General features: G+C 37.8%; 1 protein-coding gene across 4 annotated transcripts in view; it reads left to right on the forward strand.

The window, feature by feature from the left end:
- LOC109411988 (mucin-5AC) overlaps positions 1-14,440 on the forward strand; it is a 135,080-nt gene that overhangs the window by 43,451 nt on the left and 77,189 nt on the right. For 3 of the 4 annotated variants that reach the window (XM_062858917.1, XM_062858914.1, XM_062858916.1), the window contains exon 2: positions 3,771-3,806. The exons of the other annotated variant lie outside the window; for it this stretch is intronic. The gene's annotated coding sequence lies outside the window, so the exon portion shown is untranslated. The remainder of the gene's footprint in view (positions 1-3,770; positions 3,807-14,440) is intronic. 4 annotated transcript variants of the gene reach the window in all.

The following is a 14,440-nucleotide window of genomic DNA, read 5'->3' on the forward strand; positions in this document are numbered from 1 at the left end:
TCAAAGTCGCTCGTATTGTGAAGATGTGTACTGAATATGACACATGGATAGTTGTGGAATAATGCCCTATACTCGAATATCCATCCAACAAACCTATACAAAGTCTGCTTTAGGTCAAAGCTAGGGTTGAGGAATTTTACAATTTTTGAGTAAAGTTTGTCTCTGGTTGTTTGAATATGTTTTCAGTTTTTTAACCGCACAGTCAGTTTCAATAGACAAAATATACCACAATCGTTGCAACGAGGTGATAAAACCATTCATGTTTTCAAAATTTGTATAGTTTCTTACTTTGGGGCTCCCTCATGTGAAAACAAGCAAAGAAACATCTGCAGTTTTTGATTGCTGGCGATTGCTGGGCCGAGACTTCCTATAACACAAGCACTTACATCCTTTTTGAGCCTAATAGAAAATCCAGCTGCGTAAAAGTGCGTACTTTTAAGTAATCAACGTTTTTCTGAATGAAAGCTATTGAAGAAATTGTAATTTCAGGGTCATTGCATACTTTAAGGCGTATTACAGTCTTTGGTCTTTGGGGATAGCCGTCTGATTTTTCAAATTTAGTTCTATTTCATCAGAACCCATTCAGTTAAGCGTTTGAAGGGCATATAGTGATTCTATTTTGTTTGATTTACCAAAAATAAATGTCAATTAATTTAAAAATTGTTTAAAATGGGATTATAGAACAGGTTGAAACTGTTAACAAAGGAAAACACATCTACGAATTTAACTTTTGGCTTAAAAACTCTAAGTTAACTTCTTTTCCATCGAAATAATTTTGAGATGGAGTTCTTTACTTATAATTTTTTATCCTCGTATACATTTTGCTGAACTGATCGTTGAAATGATAGTTATTACGTAAAGTATGCAATGCTTCACGAGTTATGAAAGAAATCGTAATATAAGGTGACACTGATCATACCTATCAACTTTTAGCAACGACCATTGCATAAAAGTGAAAGTTACACGTTTCATATTATTAAAACAAGTATTGGTTTACTCAGTACATATTGAACTAATGCAAGAATCTATCAATATTTTTTTTATGTTTTTAAATGAGAAATGTCTTCAATAAACAATGTTCGTTTATGTAAAAAATACCCTGACAGGTAAAATGCAGGTTCCCTAAATTCGAATTTGTTGTCAAAATTCTTACATGTGATGTACTTTTGGAGTTATTTGATAAATAAATTTCTCTAAACCGTGATTTACGCCTAAAGGTAGGCAATTTCATAAAAAAAGTGAAAGGCTTCCTTTATTATATCAATTATTTAATTGAAAAGGGTATTTGTAACTGTGTGAATCATGCAAATTGCATTCAAATGTCGTTTATGTAGTGTTTCAATGCTAATTACGAATTAGATATGTGAAAATCCCCTGAAAATAATATTGGCCAGCTAGATTGGCCAAACGCCCCTTAGTGCGCTGCACTTCCACTTTGTACAGCGCCTAAATGTATTCTATTCTATTATACTTTATGGAACTGGTTGCCTTCGTACTTCTTTTACTCTTCTACCCTGTCAATGGTAGAATGATGAGCACGATGATGCTGATGTGTGGCTGCTGTTCCTTTTCCAGTCCGATTTGGGGTCCATTATGAATTGCGGTTCGCCGATATCCAAATTCCGGGTCCGTCAGAGCTATATGCTCCGAAGAGGGTCAGTGTGTCGGCTGTTCGGGTCCGTATGAAGTTGATCATCAATATTAACTTCTTTTCCCGATCAGCCTAGATAGCTGTGTAGTGTCGGTAGCGGTTGGCTCAATTGGCTAAGAATAACACTACGGACCACCTGTTCCGGGGGTAAAAGTCCACTAAACAGGGAACCCCAATCCAAGGGGTTTAAAATATGCTCGATCTTTAACGGAGCCCGTAACGTAGGTAGATCGCCTTTATGTGTTGCGTTACGGTTCAAGATCTACCAAACCGAACCCTAGTGACATCCGGTTTGTGAAGTTGGGGTAATGTGTTTTGGTAATAAGGATTCATGGTACAAAGTCCTTGTTACTGGTGACAGTTTCTAAAATTGCATTTATTCTGCCTTGCTGATAGTTAAAGAATCGGACTTTGCCCACCCGAGACTACATTTGATGTTAGGAAAACAAACATGCTTTACGTATCTAATTGCGTACTAACCTATCAAGGACTGTTAAGTTCTGGTAATTCAAGGACTCACGTGCATTCTTATTGCAGAACACATTCTCTAATTTGACAGAGTTTTGCAACTAGCCTAAAGTCCCGGGTTTTTCTTTGTTGTCCTGGGACTAAACTAGAAGCAAGACATGGATGGGGCTAGAGTTCCGATGCATGGATAAATATCAGTACCACCGTTTTGTTTTTCTCAGAATTCAAATAGATTGTGTTTGATTAGGGGCGCTCTTTCACTGGGATTTAAATCTCTATGATAACGGGACCTTTTTATCGCAATCTATTTCTTGCACCTCTGGGATAACAAAACAGGAACTGTACAGAAATCGATGCTTCATTGCCTCTCAATGACAATGGAGTAGTACGACATGCACTAAATACTAAGGATACGGGTAATGCCACAAAAGATCTAAATACTAGTCGCATTGGCTCACCCGAACAGAAAAAAAAGAGGGTCAGTGCCAGCTGCTCTCGGGGGGAAGAGCAACTGACGAAAAATTGCATGTGCCGGGGCTGGGTTCAAACTCATGACCATCCAATTTTCACAAGCCTTTCACAAGTTTTAAGTGATTTACATATATAAATTTTTATTTTGTAATACTTTATCATTATTCATTGATTCTTATACGCTGTTATTTAAAAATAGTCATATGTTTCACAAATTAATCCAGAAACAGTGCCCTGGAATTTTCGCATTTTTTTCCTACCGCACCCTATAATTAAAATTTGTGATCATAATGAAAATATTGTATCCATTACCAAACCTAAGTGTTTGTCCGGACTCAATTATCCATCCGGAGTCGTGTTCTAAAGCTTCCCAAATAAATAAATGGCGGACGAAATGCTGAAAAATAAAACTTTCTTCGAATCTATCACATTTGGTCGAATGACATTTTAAATAAGGGAACACATGTGACATTTCGTCGAATGGAAATTTGGTCGGAAGGTACTTACCGATATTCGAAAGGAAACTAACTTTGGTAAAAGAAGAAAAATACAGGACGACATGTCAATCTCTGCAGGAAATCAGAAACAGTAAAACACAAACGCAGTACAAAAGACTTGCGCATAACAAGAGCGCACTTGGCACCTCAAAGTAGTGCGCGCTGATTATAATACATACATTGCGCGCACGATATTGGAGCTTAGGGTCAAATGCGCTCTAGTTACGTGCATGGTGAAAGAACAGTCTGTGTTCGTAGGAGAAATCTTTGATCGGAATACTGAATACAATATGAGCAAGATAATACATTTTAGGGAAGCCTGATCTAATTTAAATGGATTTTTTTTAAATTTTTATGAAAATGATAAACAATAGGGGGATTCACTTAACTTCGTAAACTGATTAAACTGATTAAACGTCGCGATCACCAAGGCAATCTTTCATTATTTCATTCGCAAAATCATGAAACATTTCAAATGAGCAGAAAATCATGGCTTACGCAGCAATTTAATCTGTTTAGTGAGTACCCCTAATATTAAGTACAAATTGGAACCGCTACACCTGGCCCAGCAAATATCGTATATTTTCTTATCGTAAAATAATCTTTCGACCAACTGTCCTAAAGCCGCTTTCTTCTCCAATTTAATATAAAAATAACCGATAACAATCGATTCTCTTTTTCAGGTGAGCATTTGGATGGTATTACCAAACAATAATCAAGTAAGTAGAGTGTATCCCAAGAGATTTGTTATTAATTGTCATGGGTGTTGCCAGAGGGACGAATTCCTAAAAATATACACAAAAAATCCATTAGGAGTTTTTCTAAGGATTCATTGAAGCATTCGTCCAGAAATTACTGCAGACATGGATTACTTCATATTTTTTTTTCCAAAAATTCTTGCTGGAATCGCTTCCGGGATTTCTCCTGGGGTTTCTTCAGGAACTACTACATGAACTCGTCCACGAGTTCCTGCACGAACTCTTCTTAGGATTGATGGGATTTTTCATAAACTCCTCCTGGGATTCCTTCAGGAATTCCTCCTAGGATTTCTTCCAATATTCTTCCTGGGATTCCTCCAGGGATTCTTCCAGAAATTCCTCCAGAGATTCCTCCAGGAATTGATTCAGAGGTTCTTCCGAGATTTCCCAAGGACTCTTCTAGGGATTTCCGAGGCATTGCTCCACAAATTTCTCCAGAAGTTCATCCAAGAATTCCTCCAGAAATTCCTCCAGAGACTCCTCCAGGAATTGCTTCAGGAATTCCTTCAGTAGTTTATCCAGGAATTCCTCCAGAGATTCTTTCTGAGATTCCTACAGGAATTGCTTCAGAGGTTCTTCCAGGAATTCGGGATTTCTCCACGTACTTTCGAAAAACCTCCAAGCATTCCCCCAGAAATTTCTCCAAGGATTCCTCCTGGAACTTCCCCAGATATTTCTCATTGGATTTTTTCAGAAATTTCTGCAGGGATTCCACAACTTTCCACAAAGGAACATAAATGATCATATTTTTAGGAGAAGTAGGGTAAAACAGACTTTACACCTCGCAGAAGATGCTGAAGAGATGTGATACATTTATCAATTCTTATGGATTTTCATTTCAAATAAGTTATTGATCATCTCATAAGATCTTTCAACCCTTTTGATTGATTTTTATTTCTCATTTAACCCCATGATACCCTAAATTTCTGAATTCTTTAGGATGCAGGCAGAAACACTACTAGCTGGTTCTTTGTCAATATTCACTCATATTATGTAATGATGATTTAATTTAAATCAGTTTTAATTTAAAAATATTTCAAAAATACATTTTTAGACGAGTTGGGGCGAACTTAGCTCTAAAATTATATGCTGCTGTCACCTCCCATCTATGAGCCTATGGGCAAACATTTTGGAGTGTGTGAGCTATCGCTCATCGATAAGTTAGGAAATGTTTGGAATCGGTGATATTAGGTAGAAAATTACTCTTAATTATTTGCATAGAAATTCAAAAATTCCAAAAGTTTTTTAAATAAATAATCCTTGTGTATTCGATTATTTATTCAGTTATTATTACATGAAAAATCATTAACAAATCAAAATATGAAAATTTACCTTGAAAATATACCTATGCCCAGCCCAAAAGACCCCGCAAAACTGTAAAATTTCAACATTTTATTAACGTCTTGTGTGTAACGTTACTCAATGGATTTGGGGCGATGAGATCTCAGCGAAATATTTAATAAAATCATAATAGATGCCGTAAAATCACGGAAATACTCAAATTTTAGGGGGAACTGGGGTAAAATGGGCTCTATAATTCACTTCAGAGCAGTTGCCCGTACATGAATCAGTTACCAATCAATTCTTGAGAAAATTTTCTTTCGAATGAGCCGTCGGTGGTCACTGTTCGCCCATGCCAATACTAATGAACGGCACTGAAATTGTACATAAATATGTTGTATAGCTTGCATACAAGTTGTTGTTCAAGTTGTATGTGCAAGCTGAAGTGAAACGTCAAATGGTATGTTGTATGTAGATTATTATTGTCATTATATCCGTACTTTGTTGACGTCTGGACGAAACTAAAAGTGTAAGTTGATTTATATGTTTTTTTTTTGTCTTATTTAATGAAAATGAATTGTAGTTTCGAGTATCTGTTGCAAAACAATACTGTAGAACTGGTTTCTGTTACAGCGTCCGAAAAACATCTGCGGCGGGATGAATTCCCGTCGCAACAGTCACATAGAGTATTGTATTTCAAAAGTTGTTATTTTTTTCCTAAAGGGTGTTCCTTCAGAAAGTCCTTCAGATATTCTTCCAAAAAGGGTTTCCTCCAACGTTTTTATGTAGGACCCATCCTAAGATTCCTTCAGGAATTTTACCAGGGATCTCATTCTGAGTTTTTGAAGGGATTTCTCCAGAAATTTCTGGAAATTTCTCCAAGAAGTTGCCTAATATTTTGCAGGGAATCCCTCCATCAGTTTCTTCAGGAGTTACTCAGGGTTTCCACTTGGAATTCTTACAATTAGTCCTGAGGCCAGAGGCCACTGTGACTTACTTAAAACAAAAAAGTACTCCCATGCTGGATGCACACTCAGACATTTTTCATGGGAATCCTTCAGGAATTCATCCAGGGAAGACTTTTTCAGAATTCTCTCAGGGTTCCTCCCGGAATTTCTCTGAAAAATGCACCAAAAATTCCACTAAGAATTGCTTCATAAATTCCTCCAGACATTTCTTTTTGAATACATTCCAGTGATTCACCCAGGAATTCCTTCAGGTTTAGTCCTGACTCTCGGGAACCATTTTAGTCGGGTTGCTGTCCGACATCCTGATGACGTGACCAGCCCACCGTAGCCTCCCGATTTTCACGGTATGGACGATGGTTGGTTCTCTCAGCAGCTGATGCAGCTCGTGGTTCATTCGCCTTCTCCAAGTCCCGTCTTCCATCTGCACTTGTTACGGGTATAAATATTTGTTACAATTATAAGACAGAATAATTGTTAAATGTGTTATAAATATTATATTCGTACGTTCTTTGTGTTATATGTTTTATTTTACCTTGTAAATATTCCCCGAGTTTTAATACACATTTATAGGGTTCTGACTGAATAGAGGTACATGTGCAATCCACTGTTGATTGCCAACTTTCAGGCTATTTCGGGCAGCGATCAAGTACTAGACATGTAAACCTTTCCCTGCCACGGACTTCAAGTTCTTGAGCTCAAGTAGGGTAAAAACACTAGACTTCGCCCCCCTAAAATTCTGCTTCAATCTTCGCCACTTCATACATAAAAAATGGAATTTGTATGGAGGGGGCGAAGCACTAAGGGGCGTTTGGCCAATCTAGCTGGCCAATATTATTTTCAGGGGATTTTCACATATCTAATTCGCAATTAGCATTGAAACACTACATAAACGACATTTGAATGCAATTTGCATGATTCACACAGTTACAAATACCCTTTTCAATTAAATAAGGGAAGATTCAAAAATTACGTCCATCGTTTTTCGGGATTTCTAGACCCCCCCTCCCCCCTCTGTCACGCAATTTCCCTATACCCAATACACGTACTGTCACATTTTTCTAGACCCCCCCCCTCCCCCAAATGTTGGACGTAATTTTTAACGCTCCCTAATTGATATAATAAAGGAAGCCTTTCACTTTTTTTATGAAATTGCCTACCTTTAGGCGTAAATCACGGTTTAGAGAAATTTATTTATCAAATAACTCCAAAAGTACATCACATGTAAGAATTTTGACAACAAATTCGAATTTAGGGAACCTGCATTTTACCTGTCAGGGTATTTTTTACATAAACGAACATTGTTTATTGAAGACATTTCTCATTTAAAAACATAAAAAAAATATTGATAGATTCTTGCATTAGTTCAATATGTACTGAGTAAACCAATACTTGTTTTAATAATATGAAACGTGTAACTTTCACTTTTATGCAATGGTCGTTGCTAAAAGTTGATAGGTATGATCAGTGTCACCTTATATTACGATTTCTTTCATAACTCGTGAAGCATTGCATACTTTACGTAATAACTATCATTTCAACGATCAGTTCAGCAAAATGTATACGAGGATAAAAAATTATAAGTAAAGAACTCCATCTCAAAATTATTTCGATGGAAAAGAAGTTAACTTAGAGTTTTTAAGCCAAAAGTTAAATTCGTAGATGTGTTTTCCTTTGTTAACAGTTTCAACCTGTTCTATAATCCCATTTTAAACAATTTTTAAATTAATTGACATTTATTTTTGGTAAATCAAACAAAATAGAATCACTATATGCCCTTCAAACGCTTAACTGAATGGGTTCTGATGAAATAGAACTAAATTTGAAAAATCAGACGGCTATCCCCAAAGACTGTAATACGCCTTAAAGTATGCAATGACCCTGAAATTACAATTTCTTCAATAGCTTTCATTCAGAAAAACGTTGATTACTTAAAAGTACGCACTTTTACGCAGCTGGATTTTCTATTAGGCTCAAAAAGGATGTAAGTGCTTGTGTTATAGGAAGTCTCGACCCAGCAATCGCCAGCAATCAAAAACTGCAGATGTTTCTTTGCTTGTTTTCACATGAGGGAGCCCCAAAGTAAGAAACTATACAAATTTTGAAAACATGAATGGTTTTATCACCTCGTTGCAACGATTGTGGTATATTTTGTCTATTGAAACTGACTGTGCGGTTAAAAAACTGAAAACATATTCAAACAACCAGAGACAAACTTTACTCAAAAATTGTAAAATTCCTCAACCCTAGCTTTGACCTAAAGCAGACTTTGTATAGGTTTGTTGGATGGATATTCGAGTATAGGGCATTATTCCACAACTATCCATGTGTCATATTCAGTACACATCTTCACAATACGAGCGACTTTGAAAAATGACTTATGGCCAGCTAGATTGGCCAAACGCCCCTTAGTGCGAAGACTAGAGCAGTGGCGAAGTCTAGTGCTTTTACCCTATCGAACCCTGAAACGGGATGCCCGATTAGGATTAGTTTTCCTAGACAAAACCAAGCTATGAACACAGCAACAAATGATGTGAACTAAAAGGCAAAATGCCAACTAAAATACAATTTCAGGATGACTGATGGACCCAAACTAATAAATGAAACCTCATCATCCTGTGATCGGAAGGAGTTATCCATCTGGATAACAGGGCACATTTATGTTATGTGTTGTGCTACGTCAATTTGTGATGTCTGTATATTGTGCATTTGTAAGGTTCTATGTATGCCGTGAAGTGTTAATGGTTTGTAATAATTAATTTCTTTTATTTTTGTAACATGGCTTTCATTTGTATACACGGGGTTTTTTAGTTGGGCGCCATGTTACAAAAATAAAAGAAATTAATTATTACAAACCATTAACACTTCACGGCATACATAGAACCTTACAAATGCACAAATAAGAGACATCACAAGTTGACGCACAAGTTAACATAAATTTGCCCTGTTATCCAGATGAATAACATCTTCCGATCACAGGATGACGAGGTTTCATGCATTGGTTTGGGTCCATCAGTCATCCTGGAATTGTATTTTATTTGGCAGTTTGCCTTCTAGTTCACTGCATTTGTTGCTGTGTTCATAGCTTGGTTTTGTCTAGGAAAACTAATCCTAATCGGGCATCCCGTTTCAGGGTTCGATACTTGAGCTCAAGAACTTGAAGTCCGTGGCAGGGAAAGGTTTACATGTCTAGTACTTGATCGCTGCCCGAAATAGCCTGAAAGTTGGCAATCAACAGTGGATTGCATTTCATGTACCTCTATTCAGTCAGAACCCTATAAATGTGTATTAAAACTCGGGGAATATTTACAAGGTAAAATAAAACATATAACACAAAGAACGTACGAATATAATATTTATAACACATTTAACAATTATTCTGTCTTATAATTGTAACAAATATTTATACCCGTAACACACTCCGCCGTAGATGGTACGCAACACCTTCCGTTCGAAAACTCCAAGGGCGCGTTGGTCCTCTGCACGTGGGGTCCATGTTTCGTGCCCATAGAGGACTACCGGTCTAATCAGTGTTTTGTAGATGGTTAACTTCGTGCTACGGCGAACTTTATTCGATGGTAGAGTTTTGCGGAGTCCAAAGTAAGCACGATTTCCTGTCACAATGCGCCTCTGAATTTCTCTGCTGGTGTCGTTGTCGGCGGTCACCAGTGAGCCCAAGTACACGAATTCTTCAACCGCCTCCGTTTTATCACCGTCGATATAAATTCGGGGAATTCGATATAAATTAACGAGCTATAATTCCACTCGTGTTTATCCCCGCTCTCCTTATTACACCTTCTAACGCAATGTTGAACAGCAAGCACGAAAGACCATCACCTTGTCGTAACCCTCTGCGAGATTCGAAAGGAACCCGAGAGTGCCCTGATACTCGAACTACGCACATTCCTCGACCCATCGTCATTAATCGTATCAGTTTATCCGGGAATCCGTATTCTTTCATAATCTGTCATAGCTGTGATTTGATCTAAAAAGAGATCGTTATTTCCATAAAAGATCAGTTATGATTTTTACGAATGTTTTGTAGATAATAACAAAAATATTATGAGATCCGGAAGAAATAATGCACAAGTTTACAAAACTCATTGATTTTCCAGAATTTGGCCACCGCTACTAGCACCACAATGTCAAAAATTACGCGCCTGTATACTAAAAATCTAGATTGAGTTTAAATAAGGCGAAAGTAGCATGATCGATTTCTCTTCATCGACTCTTTCTTCTTCAAATTAAACTGACTAGATGCAAGTTTGATTAAACTTTTTTTACGTTTGGACGCAAGAAGAAAGCATCCCTACCTAGCGTTTTATAGCCAAAAAGTTTAATCAATCTTGCATCTTATCAGTTTAATTTGAAGAAGGGAGGGTCGACGAAGAGAAATCGATCATGTTACTTTCGCCCTTGTTTCAACTCAATCTAGATTTTCTAGAATGAGTTTGAATAAGGGTAAAAGTAACATGATCGATTTTTCTTCATCGACTTTCTCTTCTTCGAATTGAAGTGACAAGATGCAAGTTTGATGAAACTTTTTTGCGCTTGGACGCAAGCTTTCATCCCAACCTAACGCTTTATGGCCAAAAACTGCGATCATAATTGCATCTGGTCACACCTTAATTTGAAGAAGAGAGTCGATGACGAGAAATAGACCATGTTATTTTCGCCCTACTCAATTAAATGAGTAAGAATTATTTACTGTGCACATATTTTGCGCTATTTTTGCCGTCCTCTCGGTTTTTCAAAACTGAATGAAGTCAAACATTTTGATTGTTGGAAATGATGTAAACAAATTTGCGATGAGATTTTGTTCTTAGGTAAATTTTTAGAGATTTTCGAAATACAGTATTGACGAATGCCATCCATTATCTCGCATCAACTCCAAATATCCAGAAAATCAGCCGATTACATAAAGCAATCGCTGCAAACCGGCATTAACAGGAAGAAACGTTTGAATGGCATTTGCAGGCAACTTTGCACAGAAAGTTATGCGACCTTCCAACTTGTTTGCCAAACGAGAACTATACCCGTCGCTGCGATCGAAGAGCCTCACTGTTTATTTATTGTTACATGCTCAATTTCGCCTAGGGACGTCCGCATGGGAAACGCATTGCAGCTGTGCCAGCGGCCAAAAGATATTCTCTATAAATGGCAAATGCAAGTGCACCTTCCCTTTTCCTGGCTTGCCCGGGGCAGTTTGGCAGCATGTGAAAAAGATGAGCCTTTCGTTGGGCGCATCTGTGTACACATCCGCAAACAGTATACGATAATGTAAATGTCCCATTCATGGTCGATCACGATTAGGAAGTGCTGCAGCAGCGTGAGCTTTCTACTTTCTACTGGCTGGGAAATTCGTTGTGCAAATGTTTTAAAAATTGCCGTATGAAATCCTACAACCGAAAATGGGGGGAAAATGTTCAATCGTTTTGGCCTTTCTCGTTGAGAATTCTGGTCACAGATGACTTCAATACTTTTTTAGCCTATTATCGTCAGAGTATAAATAAATTTGTTGAAGTCCACATGAAGAATAATTAACGTGGTTGAGGCGAAAATGCGAATTAAAAATATGAGCACTGGTATTCATTCCACATTGCCCTCTTTCCCGTCATCGGATTGAATTGACTCCTCGTTGGGCTCAATCTCTTCAGGGGTTGGTTGGGTGGTAGCTAATCCACCTTTTTCTTGTAGCGCAAGCAGGATTCGGTAGACCGTGGAAGAACCTCACATTCATGTTCACACCAGTGTATGCGTGAAATGTTCATATAATCCCATCAGATGGAGATTTGGATTGTGAAAAGAAGATAACCATGTGCGATTGTGGAATCGAGTTCAGTTCTACGCCTATTGATGACGGAGATACTCAAGTGACTCCGTGGCATGAAGGAATAGAAGCGCTCTAGGAAGCGTCACCTTGCGAATTGGGAGCCGTCGTCGGTTCGTTTCCCACCGGGGTACGTGGATTTCTTTTCACATGTTTCTGTTGTGCAAATGGATGTCAAAGCATTTTCAACATTGTATTTTCAACTTGGCTTAGTCAGCCAAAGCTAAAATCAAGAAATTGACATCCTAGGAAGGAGGGTTAAACAATGTCGTCCGGACTCTGGAGTGGCATCTCTGTTGCACAATTCATGCAATAGAAGAGCACATGCTCCGCAGTCTTGTCGCAGTTTCTGCACTCGGGACATGCTGGAGATTCTTCATGCCTGAATCTGTTTATATAGCACCTGAAGTCAGTGCTGAAAATGTCATCACAACATATCTAGATTCAACCACCTACAGCTCATTTCAGAAGCTAGAAATATGGTATATGAAAAACTTGTGCAGCTAGACCAGTTCTTCAAGGTCACGGTAAACCCGCTGTATATTCAATATTTAAGGTAAATGTCATCGACTACCTCCGCAAAATACAAATTGATATTCATCATGAAGATCAATTGGCATTTTTCGAAGATAGTCGATGACACTCAATGAGGTACAGATACAGGTGGCGCAGATAAACATTGCGAATCACTAGTTGTCTCTTTTATTCTACCGCTGATCTTATGCAACTCAATTAGTGACGTCACTAATTGATCTGCATAAGATCAGCGGTAGAATAAAAGAGACAACTAATGGTTCGCAATGTTTATCTGCGCCACCTGTATATGTACCTTATTGGATGACACTGACCTCCAGTTTTCGAACTAGCTCCATAATCATTACCAGACTCTTCTTTGACTTCTTCTTGGCGTAACGTGCCCCACTGGTACAGTTATAGGAAGCAATCAGTGAAGTACTAGATTGAAAGTAGTGAGCTGGATTTTTGTATGGTGAGATGATCAGTTCTCCATTTCTGTAATGAAATGGTCCAAACAGCGTGGGTTATATGATTTCTTGACTAATTTGATGCTATTTGAGCAAAAGTTTGGGTAACTGTGATGTTGTATTATTTATTTCTTGCAATTTCAACAACACAGTTACCCAAAGTTTTGCTCAAACAGCATCAAATTAGGCAAGAAACCATATAACCCACGCTGTTTGCACCATTTCATTGCAGAAATGGAGAACTGATCATCTCACCATACAAAAATCCAGCTCACTACTTTCAATCTAGTACTTCACTGATTGCGTCCTATAGGAGGCAATCAGTGAAGTACTAGATTGAAAGTAGTGATCTGGATTTTTGTATGGTGAGATGTTCAATTCTCCATTTCTGCAATGAACTGGTTCAAACAGCGTGGGTATTATGATTTCTTGACTAATTTGATGCTGTTTGAGCAAAAGTTTGGGTAACTGTGTTGTTGAAGTTGCATGAAATAAATAATACAACAACAAAGTTACCCAAACTTTTGCTCAAACAGCATCAAATTAGCCAAGAAATCATATAACCCACGCTGTTTGCACCAATTCATTGCAAAAATGGAGAATTGAACATCTCACCATACAAAAATCCAGCTCGCTACTTTCAATCTAGTACTTCACTGATTGCCTCCTATTAACAGGACGCAATCAGTGAAGTACTAGATTGAAAGTAGTGAGCTGGATTTTTGTATGGTGAGATGATCAATTCTCCATTTCTGGAATGAAATGGTGCAAACAGCGTGGGGTAAATGATTTCTTGACTAATTTGATGCTGTTTGAGCAAAAGTTTGGATAACAGTGACGTTGAAGTTGCAAGAAAAAATAATACAACAACACAGTTATCCAAACTTTTGCTCAAACAGCATCAAATTAGCCAATAAATCATACAACCTACGCTGTTTGCATCATTTCATTGCAGATATGGAGAATTGATCATCTCACCATACAAAAATCCAGCTCACTACTTTCAATCTAGTACTTCACTGATTGCGTCCTACTGAGAGCTAAATCTATGAATGATAAGACAGTGTGCCGCGCGCGAAGACTTCAAAAATGTCACGTGTCGTGTTTTATTTTTCATAGTCCTCGTAAATTTGATCCACTTCGGCGGAGCGTAAAAAAGGAAGACTGACCAACGAACACAGTATTAAGTGGTTCCAAAATTTTGAATTGCTAGTGGACTTATACAGAGGAACATAAATAAAAACCGTGCATTATCGAGTGCCCGTCGCGAATGAAACGTTTTCCGGTGCAATAAACGCTCCCAACCAGAGTGCATATCGGTTAAGGTGCCATAGGCTGTTTGTCATTATGACAAATATTTGCCTTTGAAGTCCGACATTTATCCAAGGTTGCTAAGATTCACGTTGTGTTGGTCATTTGTTGGGCTTGTTTGGCCAAATATTTGTCACGTCAAATGGAACCTCTACTTTGTGCAGATTTGAAAAGAAGATGAGAAGTTCCGTGGGAAAACTGTGTTGAAAAGATTATGCTGCTATG

Source organism: Aedes albopictus, chromosome 3 (assembly GCF_035046485.1).
Source record: "Aedes albopictus strain Foshan chromosome 3, AalbF5, whole genome shotgun sequence".
In the NCBI taxonomy this organism is placed as follows: domain Eukaryota; kingdom Metazoa; phylum Arthropoda; class Insecta; order Diptera; family Culicidae; genus Aedes; species Aedes albopictus.